This window comes from Catharus ustulatus, chromosome 8 (assembly GCF_009819885.2).
Source record: "Catharus ustulatus isolate bCatUst1 chromosome 8, bCatUst1.pri.v2, whole genome shotgun sequence".
Lineage (NCBI taxonomy): Eukaryota > Metazoa > Chordata > Aves > Passeriformes > Turdidae > Catharus > Catharus ustulatus.
The window spans coordinates 25097128-25120844 of NC_046228.1; the positions used below are offsets into that span (position 1 = coordinate 25097128).

Sequence of the window (23717 nt, forward strand, 5' to 3'; positions counted from 1 at the left end):
CAGCAAAATGCCATTGTTTGGCTACTGCTTATACACTATTCCTGTTTCAGTGTACCTGAGTCATAGCAGTTAAGTAATATCTATTGGCTGTGATAATAAACTGTGAATAGGGGATGATGAAGTGGTGGTTTCCTGGAAAGGAGCAGAATTAATCTTCAGATTCCCCATTCCTTATAAAAGGCCTTCTGACATTCTGAAAACTGACAAGTGTGAGCATTGTTAAAATTCATGTGGCTTGGAAAACAGCCCTGTTGGATTGTCCATTTAAGCACATTTTTAGGCTGGAAGCTTTTACACCAGTTACAAATATATTGATTTTTAAAAAGAAATTATTGACCTTTAAAACCCTGGAGTCAGCTGCTGCCTGGCCTATTGGAGATATTTGGTTATTTATATTCACAGAGGCCTAGGTGAGAGCTGGCAGTTTGGAGTCAGAACTGGGCAGTGATCAGAACTGAGGGGTGGGTGATGAAAGCACAGGATTTACTAAATTTACTAAATTCCACATCAATCTATATTCCAGAGTGGGGACCTTAAACTTAATTTCCTTGCTACTTCCACCCTATTTCTGAGACAATTCCCAGTTTAGTTTGCTCTTCTCTTCTGTGCCTGTCCTGCTTGTGCTGTCATAACAGTAATAACATTTTAGCAATATGAGACTCTACTATCTAAGCAGTTTAGTACTCACAGACATGTATGATTGTAGGTTTCTTAATGAGGGGTATATGTATGTAACACTAATTTTCATATTTACCAAAGGATGACTGGGCTATTTCTGCTGTGCCTTGTATTTACAATTTCACCTCAGAAAATAAATTGTTTCCTAAGTTCAGGCAGAGGAGCAATTTTCTGGCTGTCAAAACACATCAAGAAGCATTATATGAATGGTATTAGTCACTTAGTGAATTAACAGTACAGATCTGAAGATAAAAACAATGCTGTTATTTAGTGACTATACATTGATGACAGATTAAATAATACATATTGGGTTGTTTTTCTGTTGATTTTGTTCTGGCTTTCCTTACTTGAAATGCTCAGCTAGTATCACAGAAGTTTTCATCTCCAGCAGGTTAACTGGCATAGAAAGCTTGGTTCTGGCAATCCAAGATGTTCAGTGGTTATAATAATTTAGCATGGCTCTGAGTCACAACAGGTGAAAATCAAATTCCCACTTGGATCTACAGCTTTCTACTTTTACACTAATGATATACTGGCACCCACATCTCTTCAGTATTTCTTTCTTCAGCAGACTACAGCTCTGTACTACTTCAGTATTTTTAAGGAGAGGTTTGCACCATGTTCCTTGTATTTCAGTGGTTGTTCCTAGGTCTTTTATTTCTTTTATACCTCTCAAAAATCACTGTCCCATACCTCCACCATCAATGATAATCTGCTCCTTCTGGATGGACACCCTTGTGCTTCTGCTGTCTTGACAATTTATGGGTACTGAACTGTCCAACAGAAGGATCAGAATTCATGATCCCTATCCCACTGTCACAGAGAAAATCCATTTGTCCCGCAGCACTTCAGGATGTGATTGACAAGAGGATGAAAGGTGTTGAATTGATTTTGCAGTGTGCAATAAAGTAATGTCAAAGTGACAACCATGTTCTGCTATGGTATCTGGATTCTAACAGCACCAGCCCCCATCCCTACCCCAGCTCACCTCCAGCAGGCATTATCCCTGCTCCCATTGCACTGGTGAGAAGGTTTAGAGCTAAAGACATCTGCTCCAGTTCCTGCCCGCGGTAATGGACCATAGGGCAGCCCTGGTTTCGGGGAGGGCACATCTGTTACATCACCTGAATGTCGTATTTGGAATTTTGTTTCACTCCATCTGTGTCTAGTTCTGGGCCCCCTCACTACTGAAGGACATTGGGGTGCTGGAGTGTATCCAGAGAAGGGGAAGGGACATGGTGAAGAGTCTGGAGCAGCTGAGGGGGGTGTTCAGCCTGGAGAAAAGGAGGCTCAGGGGACACCTCATCCCTCTGCAGAGCTGCCTGGAAGGAGGGTGTAGCCAGGGGTCAGTGTCTTCTCCCAGGCAGCCACCGACAGGGTGAGGGGGGATGTCCTCAGGTTGCACCAGAGCAGGTTGGACATCAAGACAAATTTCTTCACTCACTCAAAGGTGGTCAGGTATGGAATGGGCTGCCCAGGGCATGGAAGAGTCACTGTCCCTGGAAGTGTTCAAGAAATGACTGGATGTGGCCCTCAGTGCCATGGTTTATTTGACAAGGTAGTGTTTGGTCAAAGGTTGGACTTGATGGTCTTGGAGGTCTTTTCCAACTTAAGTGATTTTTCAATTTGTTTGCTTTTGTAATAATTTGTATCTTAATCCTTATTTATTTATTGATTCATGTCTAAATCCACTAGAAGTGTCAAAAATGTTGAGAATAATGATGGAGAAAATACCTATTTATTTGCTTTTTCCTTTTCCCTTCCCTTCCCTTATTTCTTTCCTTCATCTTCAGGTGTGCTCTATTGGTCCCTTTTTGCCTCAGCTGTGTTCATTTTATTCATCAATAGAAGCAATCATGTAAACAGATTTTTCAGGCAGCTGTAGGGAATGCTGAAGGAACTGAGGAGTTTCCCCCTGTAAATCCCACTGTAATGCTGCACAGGATTGTCTCTCACTGTCCTGTTTTTTCCTACTGTGTAAAAGTCATCCTTCCATTTTAAAATAATTTTTGTTATGTATGCATTTGGCTCCAGACAACTTTATACATTCTCTTTGCAAGAAATTGCACAGAGATAACATTTTCATTTATCTTTTTGGGAGCACCACTGATAATATTTGATTGTTAAACCCAGCAGTTATGCCTGTTTCCCCATTATGTTATCCAAGAAACAATGCAGGAATCCCCAAAAATTAGAAGTGTGATGTGGCTCCAATTTTCCTGAGACTTAAAAAATGATAAGCTTTGGGGGTTTTTTAATAACAAGTGGTAGAAATGCCATCTCTGTTGAATTCTAGCTCAGGTCTTCTAACCAGTTTTTCTTTCTTTTTGAAGTTTCTTTTAGCTTTCTGTGAGAAATGCATTTTGAGATTAAATTGCCATGTTTAGGCAAGATGAATTTGCTGCTAGGTAGGGGGCTTTAGGTTAGCTGGTGTGAAGAGACAGGAATGATCCCACTCTGTTGTGATCAGCAGCTGTAAGGTCCTGCACTTGCAGCTTGTATTATCATTTTTGAGATTTGAAACTATTTTTATAATAATGGACTTGCCTACATGAGATACTAGGTTTGGCACAGGTAAAATTGGATGAAATGACAGGGTTGCTGTGGTATGCTGGAAGTCAGACACATTCAGTGGTCCCATTTGACTTGAGTATTTATGGATCTTTCTGCTAGTTTTGTTTAGGTTGTTTTCTTTTTTTTCATCAAATACCAAACTTCCTTGCAAGCACAAAAATCCAACTTAATTATTTTCAGCTCCTGAGGTTTCAAACCCATTAAACAGCAGAGAGGCTCAGTAATTGTTTTATTACTACTGCTGAAAGTGTAATAATACTGGTGGCAACAGAGGACAGTGAGCAAAACAAGGAGAGAAATGTAAAGGCATAAATAGAATCATTAAAGCTGTTTCACACGAGATAAACACCAATGTCAGGTTAATATTTCAAACCACTGACAGCTGGTTTAATTAACTCTTTCTCTCATTTCCCTGCTGAAGAAACTAGCTGTAACAATATTTGCTTTCTCAGAAGTACAAGGCTTTCTGTATTGCTTCCTTTCCTCTCAAATCAGTCACCAGCTAGAAAGAAGTTAACTGGAAGAGGGTAGGTGCTTTCTGCAATTCCTGGTGACATAGAGGTTGGCTATTTTCGTTCTGTCCTGGCCCAGTTCTGTTCTGTTCTGCTCTCCAGGAGCTGTAGATGGGACACACAGTGCCAGGTGGCTCCTGGCAGGGTAGGGCATTGTTCTGCTGCACACAGCCCAGTGGTGTCTGTAAATGGGTTAGCTGCACCACCTAATTAGTGGCTTGTCTTCATTTTCTTCTGCCTTCACTCAGAGTCAGGATTAAAACACAAAGAAGACGAATTTCTCATGTTCAGACTTGGTTGTTTATTAAATTTTATCTAAAATACAGAGAGTTCTGTAACACTTCTAGCTACCAGCTAAAAGTGAGCAAACTGGAGAGTTAATCTAGCTAGATACAAGGTCTTTTAAAGCTAAACAGTCCAAGAGAGAATTAACAGCTATATTATTTATACTTTTGACCCAATAACCAAACCTCTGTGAACCACAGTGCAGTACAAACTATCCAACCAAAAACTACTGCCTGAAATCATGAATAAGAAGGAAGAAGACAGAAGGAGACAACACCCAAGAACCTCCATCTTTTCCCACACCTGTTACTGTTTTCTAAAAACCCTGAATTCCAAACCCTTCACCATGTGAAATTACACACTTCTATTCCAACTCCACACCACGGATTTTAACTCCATCACTCAAATTTGGAAGCCTTCTCCAGGGCCTCAAGTCAAAAGCAGTGCTCTCCTGGGGGTCAGTGTCAGGAAGCACAGACAGCTCAAAACTCCCAGGCTTCTGGGTTCCAACAGGTGTCCCCAGGAAGAAAGCCTGAACCATGTCCTGGCATGGCAGGGGCCTGTGTCTCATGGCCTGAGTGGTGTCCTGGTGGTTTATGGGATAATTCCTTGTTTATTGTATATTCACTGTATTAGACATGACACAGTAGTGGTTGTAAAGTTGTGAGGAACGCAGCATTTATAGGTGTTTAAGAACTGAAGAAAGGCTACTCTGCTCAAAGACTCCATGTTATTTTCTATTTATGTGAGGATACCCATTTAAACTTATTATTTTCCTAGAACCTTGCATCAAATGTGATTCATAAAGCTGTGGTTGTATTTCTGCTTTGAGGGTGGTTTTTGACTTCTGTAGGATCTGGAACTTTTATGGTATCACACAAGTATGTGTATACAACACACAGTTTCACAGGATTTTTGAGTGTTTTTATCTTTTTGAGTTTCATGACAGAATTTTTAATGTTTGCAACTTAGGAAAAAACTTGAGTCTTTCCATTGCAAAAGTTGGAAAGAAGTCCTTAACAGAGAGTTACGTATCTCATTTTCTATTACCACCACATACTTTGTTCTCTTGTACATCTTGATACATTGATCCTGTCCCATAAACCTCCAGTATCTCTACAACACAAAAAATCATTTGCTACATGATTTTAAGTACTGTGTGCCTCCAGGCTCCAAGCTTCCTTATAAATGAAAAATTTACTTGGCTTTTACTCAGGTAGCTTCACCTTGTGGATCCTGGTATTGTCCTCTGTGTAACCTACAGATGATGCATACTTTGCTAAACATCGCCCAACATTGCTGGTGCCCTGAGGAATAAGAATATTTTTCTCAGATACACTCCATTAATGTGAAAAGGTTGGGAAAGACACAAGGAGAAACAGAAAGGAAAAGCCATACAGACTTTGCTGAGTGTAAGGGAAAATTCAGATTATGTCTGACATCCATTTCAGAAGTGTCATTCAGAAACTGCTCTAGAGGGTACTCTTTGCTCTCAGGAGTGTTTCCCATTGGACAGTTGTTAGTTTATTCACACAGATTGTCTTTAACATGGCATTCCTTAACTAGCCAACAACTCAGTAATGAAATTGCCTCAAAACCTGAAGAGAATACATGTCTAGCATACTTAGCTTCCTCATAATTTTTGATATTTGAATTACAGTCAAAGGAACTCAAACAAGCAAGCTGATATTGAGTGAAAAAACTTTTCACATGTTAATGAAATGAAGGAGAAAAGTATTTTCCCATTGGTTCAGTTTTGAAAGACATCAGTTTTCACAAATTCAGATTATTTGACAAAGCCTGAGTGTGGGAAAAGCTACATTGTGATGAACACAGTATTGTTTTTACTTTGTTTGGGGAAGAAAGAACTAAAATGGTGCCTTGGAATCTGCATCATATGTATTTTATTTTAGAGAAAATAGAGACCACTGGATTAAATAAATACAGAAATGATGTAGATTTTAATGGAAAATTAGTTAAAATAATTAAACGGAAACCTAAAATTCCTGATTTTATTTTAAAGAAGAGTCTGTTCAAACTCAGTAGTGATTGAAATTGGACATATGACCTTGTATTTATATTAGATTGTGACACCATTTCCACACATATATACTGAGATTCACTACACATTTCTTACACTAGTTGGATGTAGCCTTCACCAGTGTAAGTGGTGAAAGGTTCAAATTCTACTGGACTGAAAATGCTAAAAGGGTGTGGTAAAGTTTGTGGAAAAATGCAAGAATTGAAGGTTAAGAAAGCAACAGTTCTTATCCATCAAGTACATTCATCACTGACTTGCAGAGTGTTTGAAAGATGCTGGGAGTTTTTCACCCAGAGGGTGTTTGGGCACTGGAACAGATCCCCAGGGCAGTGATCACAGCCCCAAGGCTGGCAGAGTTCAGGAAGTGTTTGGACACTCTCAGGCACAGGGTGTGACTTTGGGGCTGGTGCTGTGCAGGGCCAGGAGCTAGACTCGGTGGGTCCCTTCCAATTCAGAATATTCCATGACCTTATAATTCTAAGACTTCTTTACTTGAAGAAAAATGCTCTCCTCACAAGCTAATGCCTAGTCATGAGGGCTGGATGCTTGTTTTGCATCGCATATGTGCCTTACTTTAACACCTGTAAACATCCTTGGTCTTAAGACTAAGATTAGATTTGATCTTAATTGATGAGCATGTATTACAAGAAGGTGTTGGAAAGCAACATAACAAGTGTGCAAAGTGTTCCCTATTCTAAAAATAGGGCTTGTGTAAATTCAACTTGAAATAACACCTTAACTATGACTAACAGAACTGTTCAAAGCATTACTTGTAGGTTATAACAAAGTACTGTGCAGTGGGAAGGAGGTAACCCTGACTCTGGTCAGGGTGCAGGGAATAGATCTCCAGCTGCTGGAGCTACAGTGGCATTAATGGAGAGCTATGAAAGTGGCTAAGTGTGTTTGTTTCAAAGGAGATGAAACTTAATCCATTTTTCCAGGCCTCTGTGCAGAATATGGCTTATTAAGTAGTTGGGATGGATTTGATACTTTTCTAGAGGTTGTTATCAAGAGCTTGTTCATTCCTGATGTGGGAAACCTTGCTGATTTATTTAGAGCTCTTCATCTTTGGGTACAGCTTTATGTTCAAGTGAAATATACAGAAATACCAGAGAACTAAAGAATCTTCAATTCAAGCTGATTTTTTGAGGGGAAGAACTTGGCTGAACATTTTTCTAAATGAAATCAGTTTTAAGACTGAATCACTTATCTAACCACAGCATAACTCCTGCCTCTCCTGAATTCAGTTTCTGGAGGTGAAATGCCAAGAGGGATGCGAAACTCAGAGCGAGGGGATCCCTGGCCACCCATCAGAGCAGCTGCTTGACTCTGCTTTCAGCTGGTTTGTGGCTGGTTTAGTCTTCTAGGCTCAAGCAGAGCTCCAGAGTTGAGCATGTCTGTCTTAGGGATGTTTCCTCCCAGATCCAGAGTACCAGCTCTGTACCTACTGCTGCTGAACATGTTTCATTGATAGTGGATTCTCTATTTCGAGTAAAATAGGTAGGACAGTAGGTAGCATTGTGCTGATTTGCCTTGTGCTATCCTCCACTCCTGAGCTCACCAACAATGAATGACCCAAGAATCAGATCATAGAGAAATAGCATTGGAGGTGTTTGTTTGTTTATTTATTTTGGTGCAAATGTTATGCCAGAAATGAAGCTTCAGGGAAAGACCAGTGATAACTCCATGCCACTCACACAAGTCTTGCCACCTGGATCACAGCCAGACCATTTTTCTGTCAGTGATACTAAATGCCATACGTTTCCTTAATAATTCATCTTGCAACAAAAAAGACTCAAGTTGAAGCAAGTGTTTGTGCTTTACAAACAGCTCCTTGTACATGTGCTGACTTTGCAGCTGCTTCCTGCAGTCTTTGACTTCTGTAATTAGAGCAACTGGCCAGCCCAGCTAATGATATTAAACTGACTGGTCTAGAATGTCATTTATCTCAAGGGTTTAATTTGCTGAGTACAGGGCAGCACAATACAAGGTTTGCATGTGTTATGACTGTAGCCTGATTTTTTTAGCTCTTGTTGCTAAGTTACAATAAACTGTTATCACAGTAAATTGTCTGCATTTAAATGGACTAAGATACCACCTGAAAGGAGCCACCCAGATGAGAACTGATAATATACTGATGTCTCAAAAGGAAGGAAAATAACACAGAAAAGCCCAACTTGTGAACAGGAGAATTTTGTATTCTAGACATTAGCCAGACAGGCTCAAAAATAGCTGCTCAGACCCCAGAGACTATGACATGTGCTTCACTAGCAAGTGGCTAAGAGTTGGTGTACAATAAATAGGTACTAATTTAAAAATAATTTACATTAATATTATCAACTATTAATAGAATCACAATGATCTGTTGTCTGAATTGCACTTTTAAATTACTTTCCCTGGAAATAATATGATACCCTTGCAGTCAGGTACCATACCTAAATAGTAAGAGAAAGAAATAAATATAAAAGAAAGTATCAAAGTCTCTACACTTGTCTAAATTACTAGAAATAATCTTAAAGTGTAATGTTGATACATGCCTTCCACTTTTACAAGTGGGAAATTTACCATATTCTGATGGAAAATGATGTGGAATCCATACTGACACATCAAGATGTTGTTCTACCTCTTCCTGAAGCTCTGTGTTAAATTCCTGAAAATTCTGTGAAAGAAGAACCTTTTTACCCCTAATCTATTTTTTAAGTAGCACATGGATGGTATAGTAGCTAAGGGAGTTAAATAAACCCTTAGGGAGTGTTTATTGGTGCCATGTTTGGGCTCATTCCAAAAATATTCATGCTGGGTCAACGGATTGTGGGTCTTGGTGGCTACTGGGAAGCTGAGTGGTGTTTTCTTGCTAATTGCTGATACCTGTTTGGTCACCTCCATGGGTGTGACCAGTGTGGCACTGTCATCTTCCTTGAGCAGAGAGTCCTTTTCATGGCAGTAATGTCAGGGCAGTTTTTAAAAAGGGCTTAAAACTCAACTCTTAATAAGCGTATTGCCAGCACGCAGAAGGTCCAAACAAATAGAACGCGTAAGATATTGTAGAGAAACACCGTAACAGCGTGCAGGAAACACAGTTGCAATTGTGACACTTTCCACATTACAGAAAATCTGTAAACCAAACCAAATGTCTTCCACTGCAGTTACACCATTAAAATCCAAAGGTAAGATTGTGGCAGTCTGCAATGTGCACTAGCTGGTCTGATACTCTGTTTATAGGTCTAGAAAAATATGATCCTGGGTTAATTCTAAAGGTGTCACCCTCCAAAGAAAGCCATTTGCTAAAAAGCATTGGATTGACAGAAATGAAGCTGTAGACATTCAGTGAAAGATTTCCATTAAAATCACAACTAAAAGCTGTCAATCAGCCCCAGCAGAAACCTGCTTAGACAACTCTGCTAGAAATACTGTACCTCCTCGGAAAATGGAAGAAGAATATTTTACCAGGGTTTCAGAACAGGGAGAAGCAGCTTCTCCCTTTACTTTAAATTGCTGTGCCAGAGACGTTTACTGTCCTTGCAAAAATCCTCCTGCAACGCTGAATTTTTGATTCACAGCAGAAAAAGCAGAGAGGAATGCAGACAGAATATGTAGTGCAGCACTGCCTGTGCTTCAGCAGACTTGTTCTGCTGCTTTCAGCGAGCACTACTTTTGAAAAGCCCGAAAATGGATCGCATCTATAGCAGAGCCCCTGAGAGAGACGGGGAATGGCAGGGAAGCGTCTCTGTGAGCTGTGGAATTTCAACTCATTAAAGTGGTGAAACAACTGCTGTGGGAATGAATCCGCACGGAGTCCATGACAGACTCTCTGCTCCATTCCCAGCAGCACAGCACAAAAGCCTCATCATTTAACAGTAGTGGGAAGCCTCTCGTATCCACGGGAGCAGGTGGTAGGGCAGCCGCAAAAGTTGCGATAAGGGGAGCAAATGCAGTCCCTAGGTTGTGTTCTGACCTGCCGTGTGTCCCCCCGGGGCTGGCTGGGTGGGACACACGGGGTTAACAGCAGGACACACTGATGGCATGCAGTGCGAGGTGCCCAGGCACCCACCGAGTTAGTGCCAGTGACCAGCCCGGCACCCTCGGAGCGGGGGTGGCTGCCGGGTGCAGAAGACACTGAAATCTCTTACCGTGGTGCAGTCCAGCGTAGCTGTTGGGCTGTTGTGGGTGCGCTGCGAGGCGAAGGGAGGCGGGTGCCGGGCGGCAGTGAGTCATCCTCAGGGCAGCGCGGGCTCAGCCGTGCCGCGGGCCGCGGGCTGCGGGCGCTGTGTGCCAGCGGCGGGCGGGCGGGCAGCGGCCCCGGGCGCGCCCCATGGCTCGGCCTGCGGCGGGGGGAGCGGCGGGGCGGCACACGGCAGCGGGCAGCACGACTCGGGAGACTGAATGTGCGATATCAGATAGTCCATGTGGCTGCGGGCTGCCCTGCCCTGCCCTGCCTGCCGCCCAGCCCCGCAGCGCGCTGCCCAAAAGTTACTTGTTAATATGCACTGCACTCCGCGCTGTCAGAGCCTCGCTGCTCCCGCCGTGTGCTCGGAGGGGCTCCCCGGCATTTCGGCCTCACATCCTCATCCCTCTCTGTGGAGGCTGGCGAGCATTCGGCGGTCACATTCTCATCCCTCTCCTCTGGAGGTGGCGAGGATGCTCTGCGCAGAGTGCTCAGTACAGGAAGGCTGTGGCTGTGTGAAAAGCAGCACTTGGCTTCTTGCTGCGATTTTATAGGCTGCTTATCTGGGAGGGGGAAACCAAGGGCAAGGGCGGTAATTCTGGCATCAGAGAGGAAAAAAATAGGGAAAGATGTTTGGAGCCATCCAAACAAAATTGTACACAAGATAAGTTGGGGAGGGAAACCCTTGGTTTGCTCCTAACAGAACTAGGTTGGGAAAATTTCTGAGTCTCCGGTTTGTCATCTCAGGACATGTTCTGCAGATCAGAAATTGCTGCCAGAAACAGAACCCCTCCTGGGGATTCCCAAAATAATTTTCAAGAAGAAAAGGGAAGCTGTTAGAGTGAGTTACTTGCACTAAGTGACAAAGATTTCTCTGGGCAAACACTGCTAGTTTCTAATCACCATAACTCTCCAAAGTATGGTTTAATAATTTAATTATGCTCACACCCCTCGTATGCACAAGTTTGTTTATGCAAATATTTTCTTAGGAAGCTAATAGAGAACAGCTTCACAGAAGTTGGTGAGGGCTGTAAATGTTTTAGTGTCACTAGGGAAATGGAAGAAATGTTCAGGTTCTCACTGTTGGCTAACTAGTTTGCTAAATCTGGAAGGCTTTTGTGGGCTTTTGAATGGCCTTTATTAACTTATTTGTACTACTACCTCTGTGTCAAGCTGTGCTCAGATGCTCTGCATATTTGTCAAATTTATCTGTCTGAAAGGGGTCGTGGTGTTTCATATTTTATATTCCTGCAATATGACTGTCTGTGGATGACCTTAGTCCTGACTAATTGGCACAAAATCCCCAAAGAAAACTAGGAAAAGAATTAAAGCAAAAGGTGAAAGAGCTAAGATAGGTATACGCTCTTGATTAGAAAACTGATCGTAGGACAGTCCAAATGATTGCACCAGTTAAATATCCATTAGGTGTTCTGCTGTGTTTCCCTCTACAGAGTACAAAATGATTTGGGTTATTTATTCTGGTCTTATTGGATAAAGATGGTCCTGTGAGAATGAGATACGAGTCCTTAAGATTTTTTTTTTTTACGTTTGATTTAATTATATATATATAATTCTGGCTGTGCTAAAGGTACTAGGGATTTACTGGACTCTAATTCACGATGAAGCAGAACAGCAGCCCATATCCAAGGGCCTAGAAAATGTTTCCTTAGGCTGATTGCAGGCAAAATCATACTTTGGTTTTGGTTTTTTTGTTTTTGTTTTTTTTTCCCCCGAAAATTTTAACAACCTGGCAACCTTCTTTTAATCCCATTAATTTCCACATCTAACTCTGCATGGTGGCATGAAAAGTGAATCCCTATGAGCCATGTGCTGTTGTGGCATATAAGAAGACTTCTCCTTCAGCCTGTGAGTAAACAGCAAGAAGTACATCCATGAGAGCATTTAATCTGAACTCTCTGTGGACCTAAATTCCTCAGGAGAAATAATCTTTGGTACCACTGAGTAGTGGCCATGGAGAAGTGCATCATTATGGATAATCAGCTGTGTTTAAGATGTCTGTCCAGGGTTCATTCAGGGCTCTTAGAAGTCAACCAGAACTGTAAGTGTATTCAAGGTGTAGCAGACCTCAAGTGGAAAATGGTTGGGTAGGAGAAGGAAAAGATTTTGTGCCATGGAGGACACCTGATGTAACAAGGACTGTGCTTCAGCCACTCTGTGTGGTACTGGAATTGTCCCTTATGATCCTGCACCACTGGGAATATTCAGTGGAGAGACACAGGGCAGGGACAGGTACCAATGGCAGAAACCAAACTCTTTAAACACATTTCTCTGAGGTGGCAGATGGCAGTGGCTGAAGCTGGGTGACCTCCATGGCAGGATAGGAGTGAGTAGAGCAACTAAAGTGACTGTGACTGACTCAATTCTTGCACATTTAGAGAATCACAGACTTGGTAGCTCATTCTTTTGTACCGTTCTTTCTACCTTTCACATTGTTAGAAATGTCACTAAATCACCCACTCATGATCATATCTGTAAGACATTATTATAAAAGTGATCATAGAAACATTTTAAAAATAGGAAGGACTCCCTTGAAATCTATCTTTCTATAGCCTTGTCCTTTACATTCCTAGGGGGATGCTTCATTAGTTTTTTGCAAATTCCATTCTCCTTTGAAATTAGACCCAATGCAAGAGGTTAGGAAAGAATAGACCCAGTTTGGCTGGGAGGATTGCTGCTATTGTTTTGTCAATGACTGTTTTTGTCAGAGTAAATATGGAGTAAATTCCAATTCCAATTAAACTTGTAAAGCTACATATGACAAAAGCTGCATGAGTAGAACTCTCTCAGATGTCTATTTATTTAGAAGCTCTAGCTGATGACAGGAGCGTTATTTTCTGGAGAGGTTGATTGACAACCTTCTTCAGATCAGATAGTGAAGACTTGCATATGCCAGAGCAGTCCTTAGGTTACTTACTGCCAAAATAATTGGGAGTCTTTGCTGCAGAGATAATGAGCAGGTCAGGAATCAGATTGAATTGTCAGAGGTTGGCAGTGTTGCATACAAAAACCTGTAGTGCAACTGCACTTGCCCTTAGCTGCCATAAAGCCCAGGCTGCCTGAGGAAGCTGTGACATTTCCACCATTGCAGCATTCAAAAACATCTCAGACAAACACAAGAACACGAGAGGGCATGCAGCTAAAAAAAAAAAAAAAAGAAAAAAAAAAGTATTTTTTACTTAGAATATGGTTAGTGTGATTTTATTTTTTCCCCACATGCGAAATGGTCACCGAATATACAAATGGAATGAGGTCAGAGCTGCTCCTTTTCCTTGACTTATTGTTGAATGCAACAAAATGGACTTGGTCACCTCAAAGGTCTTTTCCAACCTAGTTCTTTGTGATTCTGTGAAAAATCACACCATTGCAGAATCATCCTTCAGACTGGTCAGCTTTATCTGTTGAGTGGCTGGGCACCTTCCAAGAAATGACCAAAGTCTCTGGAAAACAGTGATGTTCCTGAGTTCTTCTGAAGCAATGTAACTCACGTGCTTATTTCTTACCCTCCCATAACCATGTCGTTACTCCTGCTAAATTTCATCCCCTCATACCTCCTTGCATTTTGTTACAAATAGAGAGCAAAGCATTTTTCTTTATTACTTTGCTTTTTTCTTTTACAGACATATGCTTCTTTGTTTAGTCACTGTTAAGACTCCACACTTAACTCAAAATTTTGCGCTTCAATTTAGGTGCTGAAAATTTTGTTATTTTAAACTCCAGTAACAAATCCCAAGCATTAGACCTGCTATATCTTCTCTCTCAAGCATTATTTTGAGGTTAAAGTAGTGAAATTTGAGTTCTGGAAAGTCAAATAGGCTTGAGAGAAACTTTAACCCTGACTGTTAAGGGCAAACCCACTCCAGAGGTGATCTGCTATGTACAGAAATCATTGACTCAAGAAGTACAATTCCAGAATACAAAATCACTACAATCACTATCTTTTATTTCTTCAGTTTACAGCCCAAAATACTACATTTGATGTTAGAAATGTATTTATATTCAAGAATCTGAACTTAATGTAATAAAACTGGATTTTTTGAATGGCAGTTATTATGTCCATAAATATGAAGAATGATTTTTCAAAACCAATTAAACAAATGGTATGAATGATTACTTTGGCTGAGAAGGTGGCTGTACAGAGCTGCCATTGGCCATGCGTAGATATTTGTGTTTCTTTTTATTTTTGAAGTGTGAAGAACTGCGTGGAGACAGAACACAACACCATGTTAAAAAAAAACAAAAAACAAAGCAACAACTTTTTGTCTGTAGATAAATAAGCTGTAATATTAACTGGGGAGAATATTTTGTGATTGCTGAAGCTAGTGGAAAAGCTGAAAGTGGGACTTTTTTTTTCCAATTCCTTTTTGTGAAAAAGATGAAGATTTTTTAAAATCACAGTTTAGAAAATAAGCATTGAATTGATTTAATTCCTATTCTTCAATGCAGCTCAACTTACTTGTTTTGAGTTTTGCCTGCACTCTCTGAATGCTCCAGTGCTGTAGATTTCTGAGTTGATGTCATCATCCTATTGCAGTAGTTCAGTATTTCTGTTATGGGGAGGTTTGGGGTTGGCTGTTTTCTTTGCCTGATAGTCCTGACAGAACACATTGATTGTCCCTGTGTCCTCATCACGGGTAAGGGGAGCTGATTAATCCTTTTCTGCTCCTGCAGCAGCTTGTTGAGCAATTGTTGTGTCTGCCCACATCTCAGCTTGTGAGGTGGGCAACTCATCTCCAAAAACATTTCTCTCTCACTCTGTTCTCACATGAGAGGATACCTTAGAGAACACAGGGATGCTCCTTCCTACAGAGTATTCAAGTGAACACAATTCCTCAGAGCTGTACCAGTGACTCAATATCCCTGCACATCAAGAGATGATCTCAGGTTTCTACAGCAATAGCCTCGGCATATAATGTGCACTGCCTCATTTTACAAGGATGCTGAGCCCTTCAAAATAGATTTTATAAAGTGTTTTTTAATACTGTGTCTTAGTTCAGTTGCAGTTTCTGTTGTAAAACAGTATTTTGGTGTCTGAAGCATTCCTGGAATAAAGAATCCCTTTGGATAATCGTTTTTAAGGACTTGAGCCTTAATTTTACTTTTTCTTTCTCCATTAAATTGGAACAAAAATATTTTGGACATTGGTGCTTTTCGAAGACTAATTAATCTGTGGTTATAAAACCAAAACTCTCAACATTTACCTGGAACTGGGAAAGATGCAAATCCCAAGGCTGAAAATTCTTTAACAAATATTTTTTACACTGAAAAATTAATGGTCCATTCAAATGCTAGGCTAGCACTTCTTTCCTCCTCCTCTGTCATCAGAAATGCATCCAGTTTGGAAATAGCTGAAATAGTTCATCCAGATGAATGAAAATTTGCCTCAGCTGAATTCAGATGCAGCCAGTATTTGGAGTTAAGACTCTTCCTGGAAACCATTTTTAAATTTATACCTTAAATTGAATGACAAAGGGCCCATCCCTGACTCAGAGGAGTTGGGAAGTCTGCCATGTCAGTTGTTATTCCAGAATACTAAAAAGGTTTCGTTTCATGTTGCCAGAGAGCCCAAATAAATTTTAAGTTTAAAATAACCCCAAAAGCCCAAGGAGTCTGCTGTCAGGGGGACAGATAGTTCAATAAGGGGTATTTATGTGGGTTCAGGGATAAATTGGATGCCTTTTCTCAGCAGTACACTTTGGCTTTGCTCTTATCAGAGGCTGGCATGAGTGATTGTCTGCTGTTTATTCAAAAGCATTAAAAGTGCCCTGTGGCGAGTGCACTCCTCCTGATGAATGCTCAGACTGATATTTGGGCAGTGCTAACTGCTCCAGAACCTTGGGGTAGCTCAAACCGTGTGCCCAAAATGGGAAAATGTACCTCTGGTTTCCTTTTCATGAAATGGTGATATACACAAGGACCTGTCTCTCAAAATCTTAGTGTGGAAACATCCCTCTCAACCCCACACTAGCAGTTTTCACTTTGAATCATTTCTGATTCATGCAGTGTGGGATAAGATTCAGAAGGAATTAAAATTTCAATGTTTTGTTTTGTTAATGAAATCAGTTAATTTTGGCCAGAAGAATATAATTATATATTGGAAGAAGTTGTTCAGAGCCCAGAAATTCTGAGTGCTTTACCTCTGAGGGGTGTCTTTACCCCTGAAAGGATAGTTAATAATGTGTTGTTTGGTATCTCCCTGACAAATAAAGCTTAGAAAATGCAGCTTGTTTCACTGAGCTGGCTTTTGTTGCTGACAGAATTGCTCCTTGGTGCCAGTTTGCTTTTGTAGAGGAAGGTATTAACACAGAATTGCCAAGCACAGTGGCTATTTTGGGCTCCAGAGGTAATGAGAGGTTAAAAGGTGTGAAGTAGGGTTCCAGCTACCTGGCTTTGATAGCCCATGCATCCCGGAAATTTAATTACATATTAACGGCTGCTTTCCGTGCTATTAATGCTGTGAAATGGCCTGTGAGGGAGATGGTCTCAATTAGCTCTTGCATTAACTTTTTGTCACTAATGTGTGCCAGTATTGATGCTTTTAATTGCATGAGACTTGAGGAGAGCTCGAGCAATCACACAGGGATGCCTGATTTGACTGAAGTCTGGCCTCTCAGGTCACAGCAATACAGAACAATTGGGTTTGGTTTAAAAAAAAAAATAATCCAGAAATAGGGCAACCAGCAGAAAGAGATATTCTATTTTTACTACACTAGGAGTGGTTTAGACCTTGCTGTTACTTCTGAGTAAACCCAGCCTTCGTAATGATAAAGAAACTGTTCTGTGACTTTGTTTTAGAATCCTGGTAAAGTTCACATTGGTTTTCTTCTCTGTCCTTCATTTATTTTCTGTTGACTCTCTCTTTCTGCCCCTTCCTCCATCCCTGCCAGTGGCTCAGCCTTTTAGAGATCTCCTGCCCTCCTGTTGGGTACCTTAGGCATCATAGTGACAGCATAGCATCAGGCTCGAGGGTTATCCTTTCCAATGCAAATAAAATTTCAGGGAAAATTTTTACTACCAGACAATTCTGTTTTTACCTACCCAAAATCTGATTTTGAGCAGGAAGCACAGGACTGAGAAAGATCTACTTGGAGTATGGGATATCTTAGAATTGGTTTTATGTATTCATTAAAGGAGTGAATTTTTTTCAATCTTACTGAATAGATGTACTGAAGTCACAGTGATACAAGGTTTTTTGGTTTTAGGGTAAAATAGTATTTTGAAATAATTCGCCCTTTTAAATTATAGATTTACTCCTAAATCCATCTGCTTTCCCCTGGAGATTATATATTACTGAAGCCATACTTACTCTTCTAGAACAAAAATCTTGGCTTTTTTTGTGCCTCTAGTAACAATGCAGAGATATCTAGGTGCTTATATTCTGTCCTGATGTTATGTAAAGCTGCCTCAATTTTCCTCCAGAAGCCCCTCTATATAATCATTCCCCAAGGGCCTATTATATCAATTGACTCTGGTTTATTCATACTGTGGTTTTCAGAGCAGAAATGCTGCCTCATGCTTAATATTTTTAGAAATCAAAATATATTTGTAATATTTTACATCATTTATTTTTCTGTATTTATATTTATGCCAAAATAATTTAATATTTTATTCATTGTAAATTCACCAGTTTGTTTCTAAGCTTGAATAAACTTGTATATAAAGAGAAAACTTCTTTGCACATGCTCCTAAAATACCTTTCAAGAACAATCTAAATGGATTAATGAATTATCTAATTAGAATAGTTCACTTTCTTCTAAGTTTTATTTATATGGTAGTAAATAATTTCTGACACTAACAAACAGGAAAAAAACTTCCTCAGGAAAGTTTACTTGCAAACCTAAACTGAGCTGTGTTAACTGTGAGGTTCATAGAAGGTTGATGTTTATGGAGTTATTAATCAAAACAAAACCACCACTCAGGAATGCAGGATGGGTCTGATAGACTAGGTTGGTGTCAAAGTTAGAATATTACTTTTTAAAAGAGAGAACTGTGTTTTCCCTTTTTTTCCTCTTGTATATGAGCATGCATGAACACACAAAAGTCTAATTCTGTATCAGAAAAGTGCTCAGCCTAGAAAAGTGGTCAAGCTGATTAGATTCAGGTAAAGTTGAAAAAGAGTCTCATGACAGAATTTTGAGGAAAACTTTTTTCTGTCTTTCTAATATTTTTTCCTCTAAAATGCACTATAATAGTCAGTGACCCTATTGAAAATATGAGTAACAGCAAAAATTGATAATGGCTCATGCGATTAACTCTAAATCAAGTGCAGTGCATCTATTTTTACTGTGAATTGGGAAGCCTTGTTGAAAGGTTTCTTGCTTGGCTGTTACACATATTGGTCAGAAATGGTTTGTAGTATCAGGAATATAATTCTATGCAATGGCAGAAATGGAGAGAGGTGTAAAGAGGGCAACAGCTGGATTAGTGGTGACAGTTCTGAGTGTGCTGCTTCTCAGCCTTGCCCAATTATCACATTTGGATGCCATTTTTAATTTTCACAAATTTGACCTAGAAGATGTGGTAGTGTGAGTCTTTCCAGCCTCATGAAGACCAGACCTGTACACCTGTTAGACAAACCATGGCTGTTTCTTTTAGTTACCTAATTGAATAGTGAGAGATACTTAAGTGCAGCTGTACTCCTGTCATGCATATTTGAGTGCTAGAGAGAAATATTTTCCCCTGACTGCTGAGCAAGTTTGCATCTGTTTTTTTTCTTTTTCAATGCAGAAGTTGCAATCAGTGTTTCAATAACTATGGTAAGGTTTTAATAACTATGATAGGATTTTAAGGTTTAAAAACAAATAATGTAGGTAATTTCCCTAAACGGAGAAACTTGAAGAGTTTTCTCAGATCATGTGCTAATTTTGATATCAGCAGAACTAGAAATCTGAACATCCATGCTTAGGACATTGTTGATAAAATTTTTAAAATGCATCTCTTCATTGGTATTGATATAGCAGTTAAAACTGAAGAAAGCAATTATTAACTTGTCCCAGGTGTGGCATCAGCAGTTTGAATTCTCTCTTGTTCTTGTCCTTCATACACTGAGGTGATCATGCAAATAAAGATCAGAAAAATAAACTATAGAAGTAAAGGCTGATAACTTACATAAGCTTCAGTGTCTTAGAAGTTTAACCCAAACATCTGTCTGCTATTTCTGCAACATTGTATTCTCTTTCCAAAATAGTTCAAGTAGCGGAAAAATAGTTATAATATTAATGTTATGTGGAGCTATTCTTACATCCAAGGCTTGCAGTGGAGGCGTGTATTTCCCATTTCCTCTTACTATTCTGGTTAGGAAGAAGAAAAACTAAAACTGAGTAACTTTGAACTTCCATCCACCTTTGGGAACTGCTTGAGGAGTCCTTCTGTCTGGCCAGACCATAGAATGATAAAATCATAGAATATTTTGGGTTGGAAGGGACCTTAAAATTATCATTTACTCCCGGTCCCCCAGCCATGGGCAGGGTCACCGTCCACTAGGTCAGGCTGCTCTCAGAGTCCCATCCAACCTGGAACTGAGCCACCCCAGAGTCGGAGCCTCATCAGTACCTCATCACCGTATGAATAAAGATTTTCTTCCTTACTTCCAACCTGTATCCCTCGTCTTTCAGTTTAAAACCATTCTCCTTTGTCCTATCACCATCTGCACATGTAAAAAGTCCCTCTTTTATTGTAAGCTCCTCTTAAGTGCCGGAAGGCTGCAATAAGGTCTGCCTGGAGCCACCTTTTCTCCATGCTGACCCAACTCTCTCTGCCTCTCTTCACAGCCTCTGGTCATCTTTGTGGCCTCCTCTGGGCTCACTGCAACAGGTCTGTGTGCTAGATTTGTAATATTTTTAATTTTGCACGTAACCCAGAAATAGTAGTTATTAATCTGACTGGTTTAATGTCGAAAAGACATTGCTATCCAAGATGGTAAGATCAGTTGTCAGCAGGCTTTTTATGTGCAAGGAATGGACAGGAATGAATGCTCAGGAGAACAGATGTATAGGAAGAGCCACACCCAGGGAACCACTTGAACCAAACCTTCTTTTATCAGCCACAGACAAAGCCCGTGGCTGCTAAGAAGGCTTTATTAGCACTGCTTTTAATTTTGCCACCAGAAATATCTGTGCTTAGAGCTGCTGAACACGTCCCAGTAAGGCTGGGCTGTAGCAGTGCTGATGAATTTTGGCTGTGCTGCTCTCCAGGGACAGACAGACAGACAGACAGGCTGCAGCCCCAGCCACCAAGCTGCTGTCCTGTTTGTGCTCACTCTGCACAGGAATCCGCATCCCATGGGAACAGCGCATGCAGGGGAGTTGAGAACCGTTTACTTTATTAAGTAAATTTACTTAATAAAAGAAGTTAATTAAACATCTTGCATGGGTAATCTTTTTCAATGGAGCCTTTTGGAAAATTTATTGCTTTTCCTTTTCATTGCTTTTCTTTGACTGATACTTTGTTTCATTGAATTCCAGAGTCAGTCCATCTGCATTAAAAATTATTTCACAGTTTCTGGTTGGAAAGTGTATATTAGGAGAGGCTTTGAAGTTAGAAAGTATAAATCAGGAGAGGTTCTTTCATTCAAGGCTGTGTCAAAAAACCCAAACAAACTGGGTTTGAGATGTTCTTTCTTTTGTGGTTTTGCTTGTTTGTTTGGTTTGGGCTTTTTATCATTATTATATTTTTATTCCCCAAGCAGCTAATATTTCTCCAGCATACAACGAAAGTTTTCATCTGTTTACTTAAAAGAAAATTTGTTTTGTAAATGAAACATGTAATTAATATTTATTTTACAATATCAGCATTTGAGACTTCAAATACATGGTCTTTCTAAAGAAAAGGAGGGAATATGGTCTTATTTTCCTGTGCAATAAATATTGCTAGTTTTCCAAATAGGGCCTGTATGAATTTAAAATATGTGAAACTTTAAAATACATTGATATAAAATTTACCAATCTTAGTCTCCATGTACCCCACCTTATCATGTTAATTAGTTGAACCAACCTTCCATTCTTCAAAATGTCCAAGAAACTGATTAGACCTCAAACCTGTGTTCTGTTCCCTGACTTTGCCGTTATCTTTTCAATTATCTCAAATTTATCTTTTTGTTCACCTGGTTTTGTGCCATTTTTCAGTTAAATGTGATTTCATTTCTTCTGCAAATGATGTTTGATTAGAAGGAATAATTTGTTTCCTCTGTGAGTATTTCTCAATTAACTGATCAGCAAGTTTGGCTGGGAGGTTTTTGTCATTTTTTTTCTCCTTCAATATTCTTTCCCTGTTTGAATCAGTGGTTTCAACAATCCCCATCAAATTATTTCTCTTTTGGTGTCTGCTTCTTTTCAAATACCTGAATGCTCAATTCATTTTTAATAATATCAGCAAATAACAGTAGTTTTGGTTTGCTTATTTATCAATTTAATTTTGTTTCAAAATCTGTTTTATTAATGAAAGAGATTTTTCTGAAAGGTCTAAGGGTCAGCTACCAGTTTTTTTGTTTCACAACAATGTATATCTTCCATTTCATCAGCAAAACAGATTAAACTTCTGAATATGGATTTTTTTAAAACTGTCAAAGAGTCTTAAAGGAAAACTGCTTTTTAAATGAATGATGTTAAAAAATATATAGAAAAAATATATAAACTACATTAAACGTTCCTGTTATTTGGGAATTTGTGTTTTGTAATGATTTTTGCTTTTTGATTTATGAAAAATGTTGAGGTAAGTAATCGACATCCAAATCCTTTCTTCAAACTGAAAGGGCAATTTATATGTGAGAAAATTGTATCAGATGTTTAGGAGATTAAGCCTTCTACAGGCTATAATGTTCATGTTCCAGTCATGCAGTTGAATCATTAACTCTTGTTAGCTCTCCCTACTACATCAGTTTAACCATGAAAGGTGACAACCTGCTTTTATTAAAGATGTGGGCATTGCTTCCAGTGACCTCATAGAACCACAATATAGGGGGACAACAAGCATCTCAGAGTCACCTGCTGAGAAATAAAAACTGTTTCCACAAGGAAAAATAACCCTGGAAATTTAACAGATGAACTATTTTATTACAAAACTCTGCTTACCTCTCTTTTTAGTAGGCTTGTCTCAGCTGGATGGAATTTTTTGAATCTTTATATACTCATTAGTACTGAGCACGTAGCTCTTCACAAGAGGAAAGCTGAAACCCAACTAGCTGATCTTGTGAAAAAGCTTCCATAGCTCTGGAATATGGGCTGGAAACTGCAGTAAAACTGATAGATTTTTGAATTTTAATTTGAAAACATTTTTTTTCACTGATATTATGGAAGAAGATACAAACACAGAACTTTAAAATCTGCACTTGCAAATCTCACTGTGAACCCTGGCCAAGTTGCTTTTAGGTCTGAGATGCATGTTTGAGTGTGTATAATTTCTTAGATTAAACCTACAGGCTATCAGTTTCCCTGTCTCTAATAAACATGATCTATGCAGAATTGATTTTGCTTGGCCAGTTTCAAGATGAAAATGTACTTTTATCTGTTTTTCTAAAATGTTTATCGAGGTCATTTCACATACTGCATCAGGAGAGGTAAATGTTCAGTATTTTCTTGAGATAGATGAGCAGCAAGATGATAAAATCTTGCTTGACTGGCTCAGCCTGCATGAAATTAATCCAATCTCAATGCAAAAATGAGGGTGGGAAAAAAATATGTGCAAGACAAAACACAACCATGAAGTATAAATTTTTTCATAGGCTCCATGTAACACTATTTTTCATCTTCCTTTTTGCACAATATTCTGGAACATGCACTGCACTACCACCAAATGTTGGGGTGGAGGAAACTAAGAACACCTCAGGAGTTTTTTATTTCCATCTTTTTAGTCCTGCTCCAAGTCCCTCTGTATTGCTCCTTGCCCTTGCTCAGAGACCTAATGCAGATGAAAAAGCCAGACTGTTGAATCTGTACAATTTAGCTGAGCATGGCAGGGTGCTGGGCTTTTCAGCTGCTGTCTGAGACTTCAGAACTTCCTCTGGAATTGATCTCATCATCTGTTAGCAGTTCCACCTTATTAGTGGCACCATGTATGGGTGTTTATCTTCTTTTTTCTCCTTCCTTCAGTCAGAGTCAGGATTGAAACTTGAGAGACGGATTTTCTTATTCAGACTTGGTTGTTTATTAATTTATTAATTCTTATCCAAAGTACAGGGCTAGCTAACAAGCTAAAAGCAGGAAAATGGAGGGGTGTCTAGGTAGTTGCAAGGTCTTTTAAAGGATAACTATCCAATTAAAAACTAGCATCTATATTATTTATGCTTTTGACCCAATGACCAAACACCCATGACCTGCACTGTGGTACTAACACTCCAATCCAAAAACTGCTGCCTAAAACTCAGAAGGAGAAGGAACAAGAAGGAAGATGAGACGACTCCCCAAATCCTCCATCTTGTCCCATACCTATTACTCTATTCCAAAACCTC

At 39.7% G+C, this 23717-nt stretch overlaps 1 protein-coding gene across 2 annotated transcripts in view; it reads right to left on the reverse strand.

Annotated features, from left to right (window-relative positions):
- The window catches only part of RASGEF1A (RasGEF domain family member 1A), a 153858-nt gene extending 143497 nt beyond the window's left edge, over nucleotides 1-10361 (reverse strand). The window contains exon 1 of one of the 2 annotated variants that reach the window (XM_033066192.2): nucleotides 10221-10361. The gene's annotated coding sequence lies outside the window, so the exon portion shown is untranslated. The remainder of the gene's footprint in view (nucleotides 1-10220) is intronic. The other variant, XM_033066190.1, reaches the window with a different exon arrangement.
- Between the last annotated feature and the right edge of the window lie 13356 nt (nucleotides 10362-23717).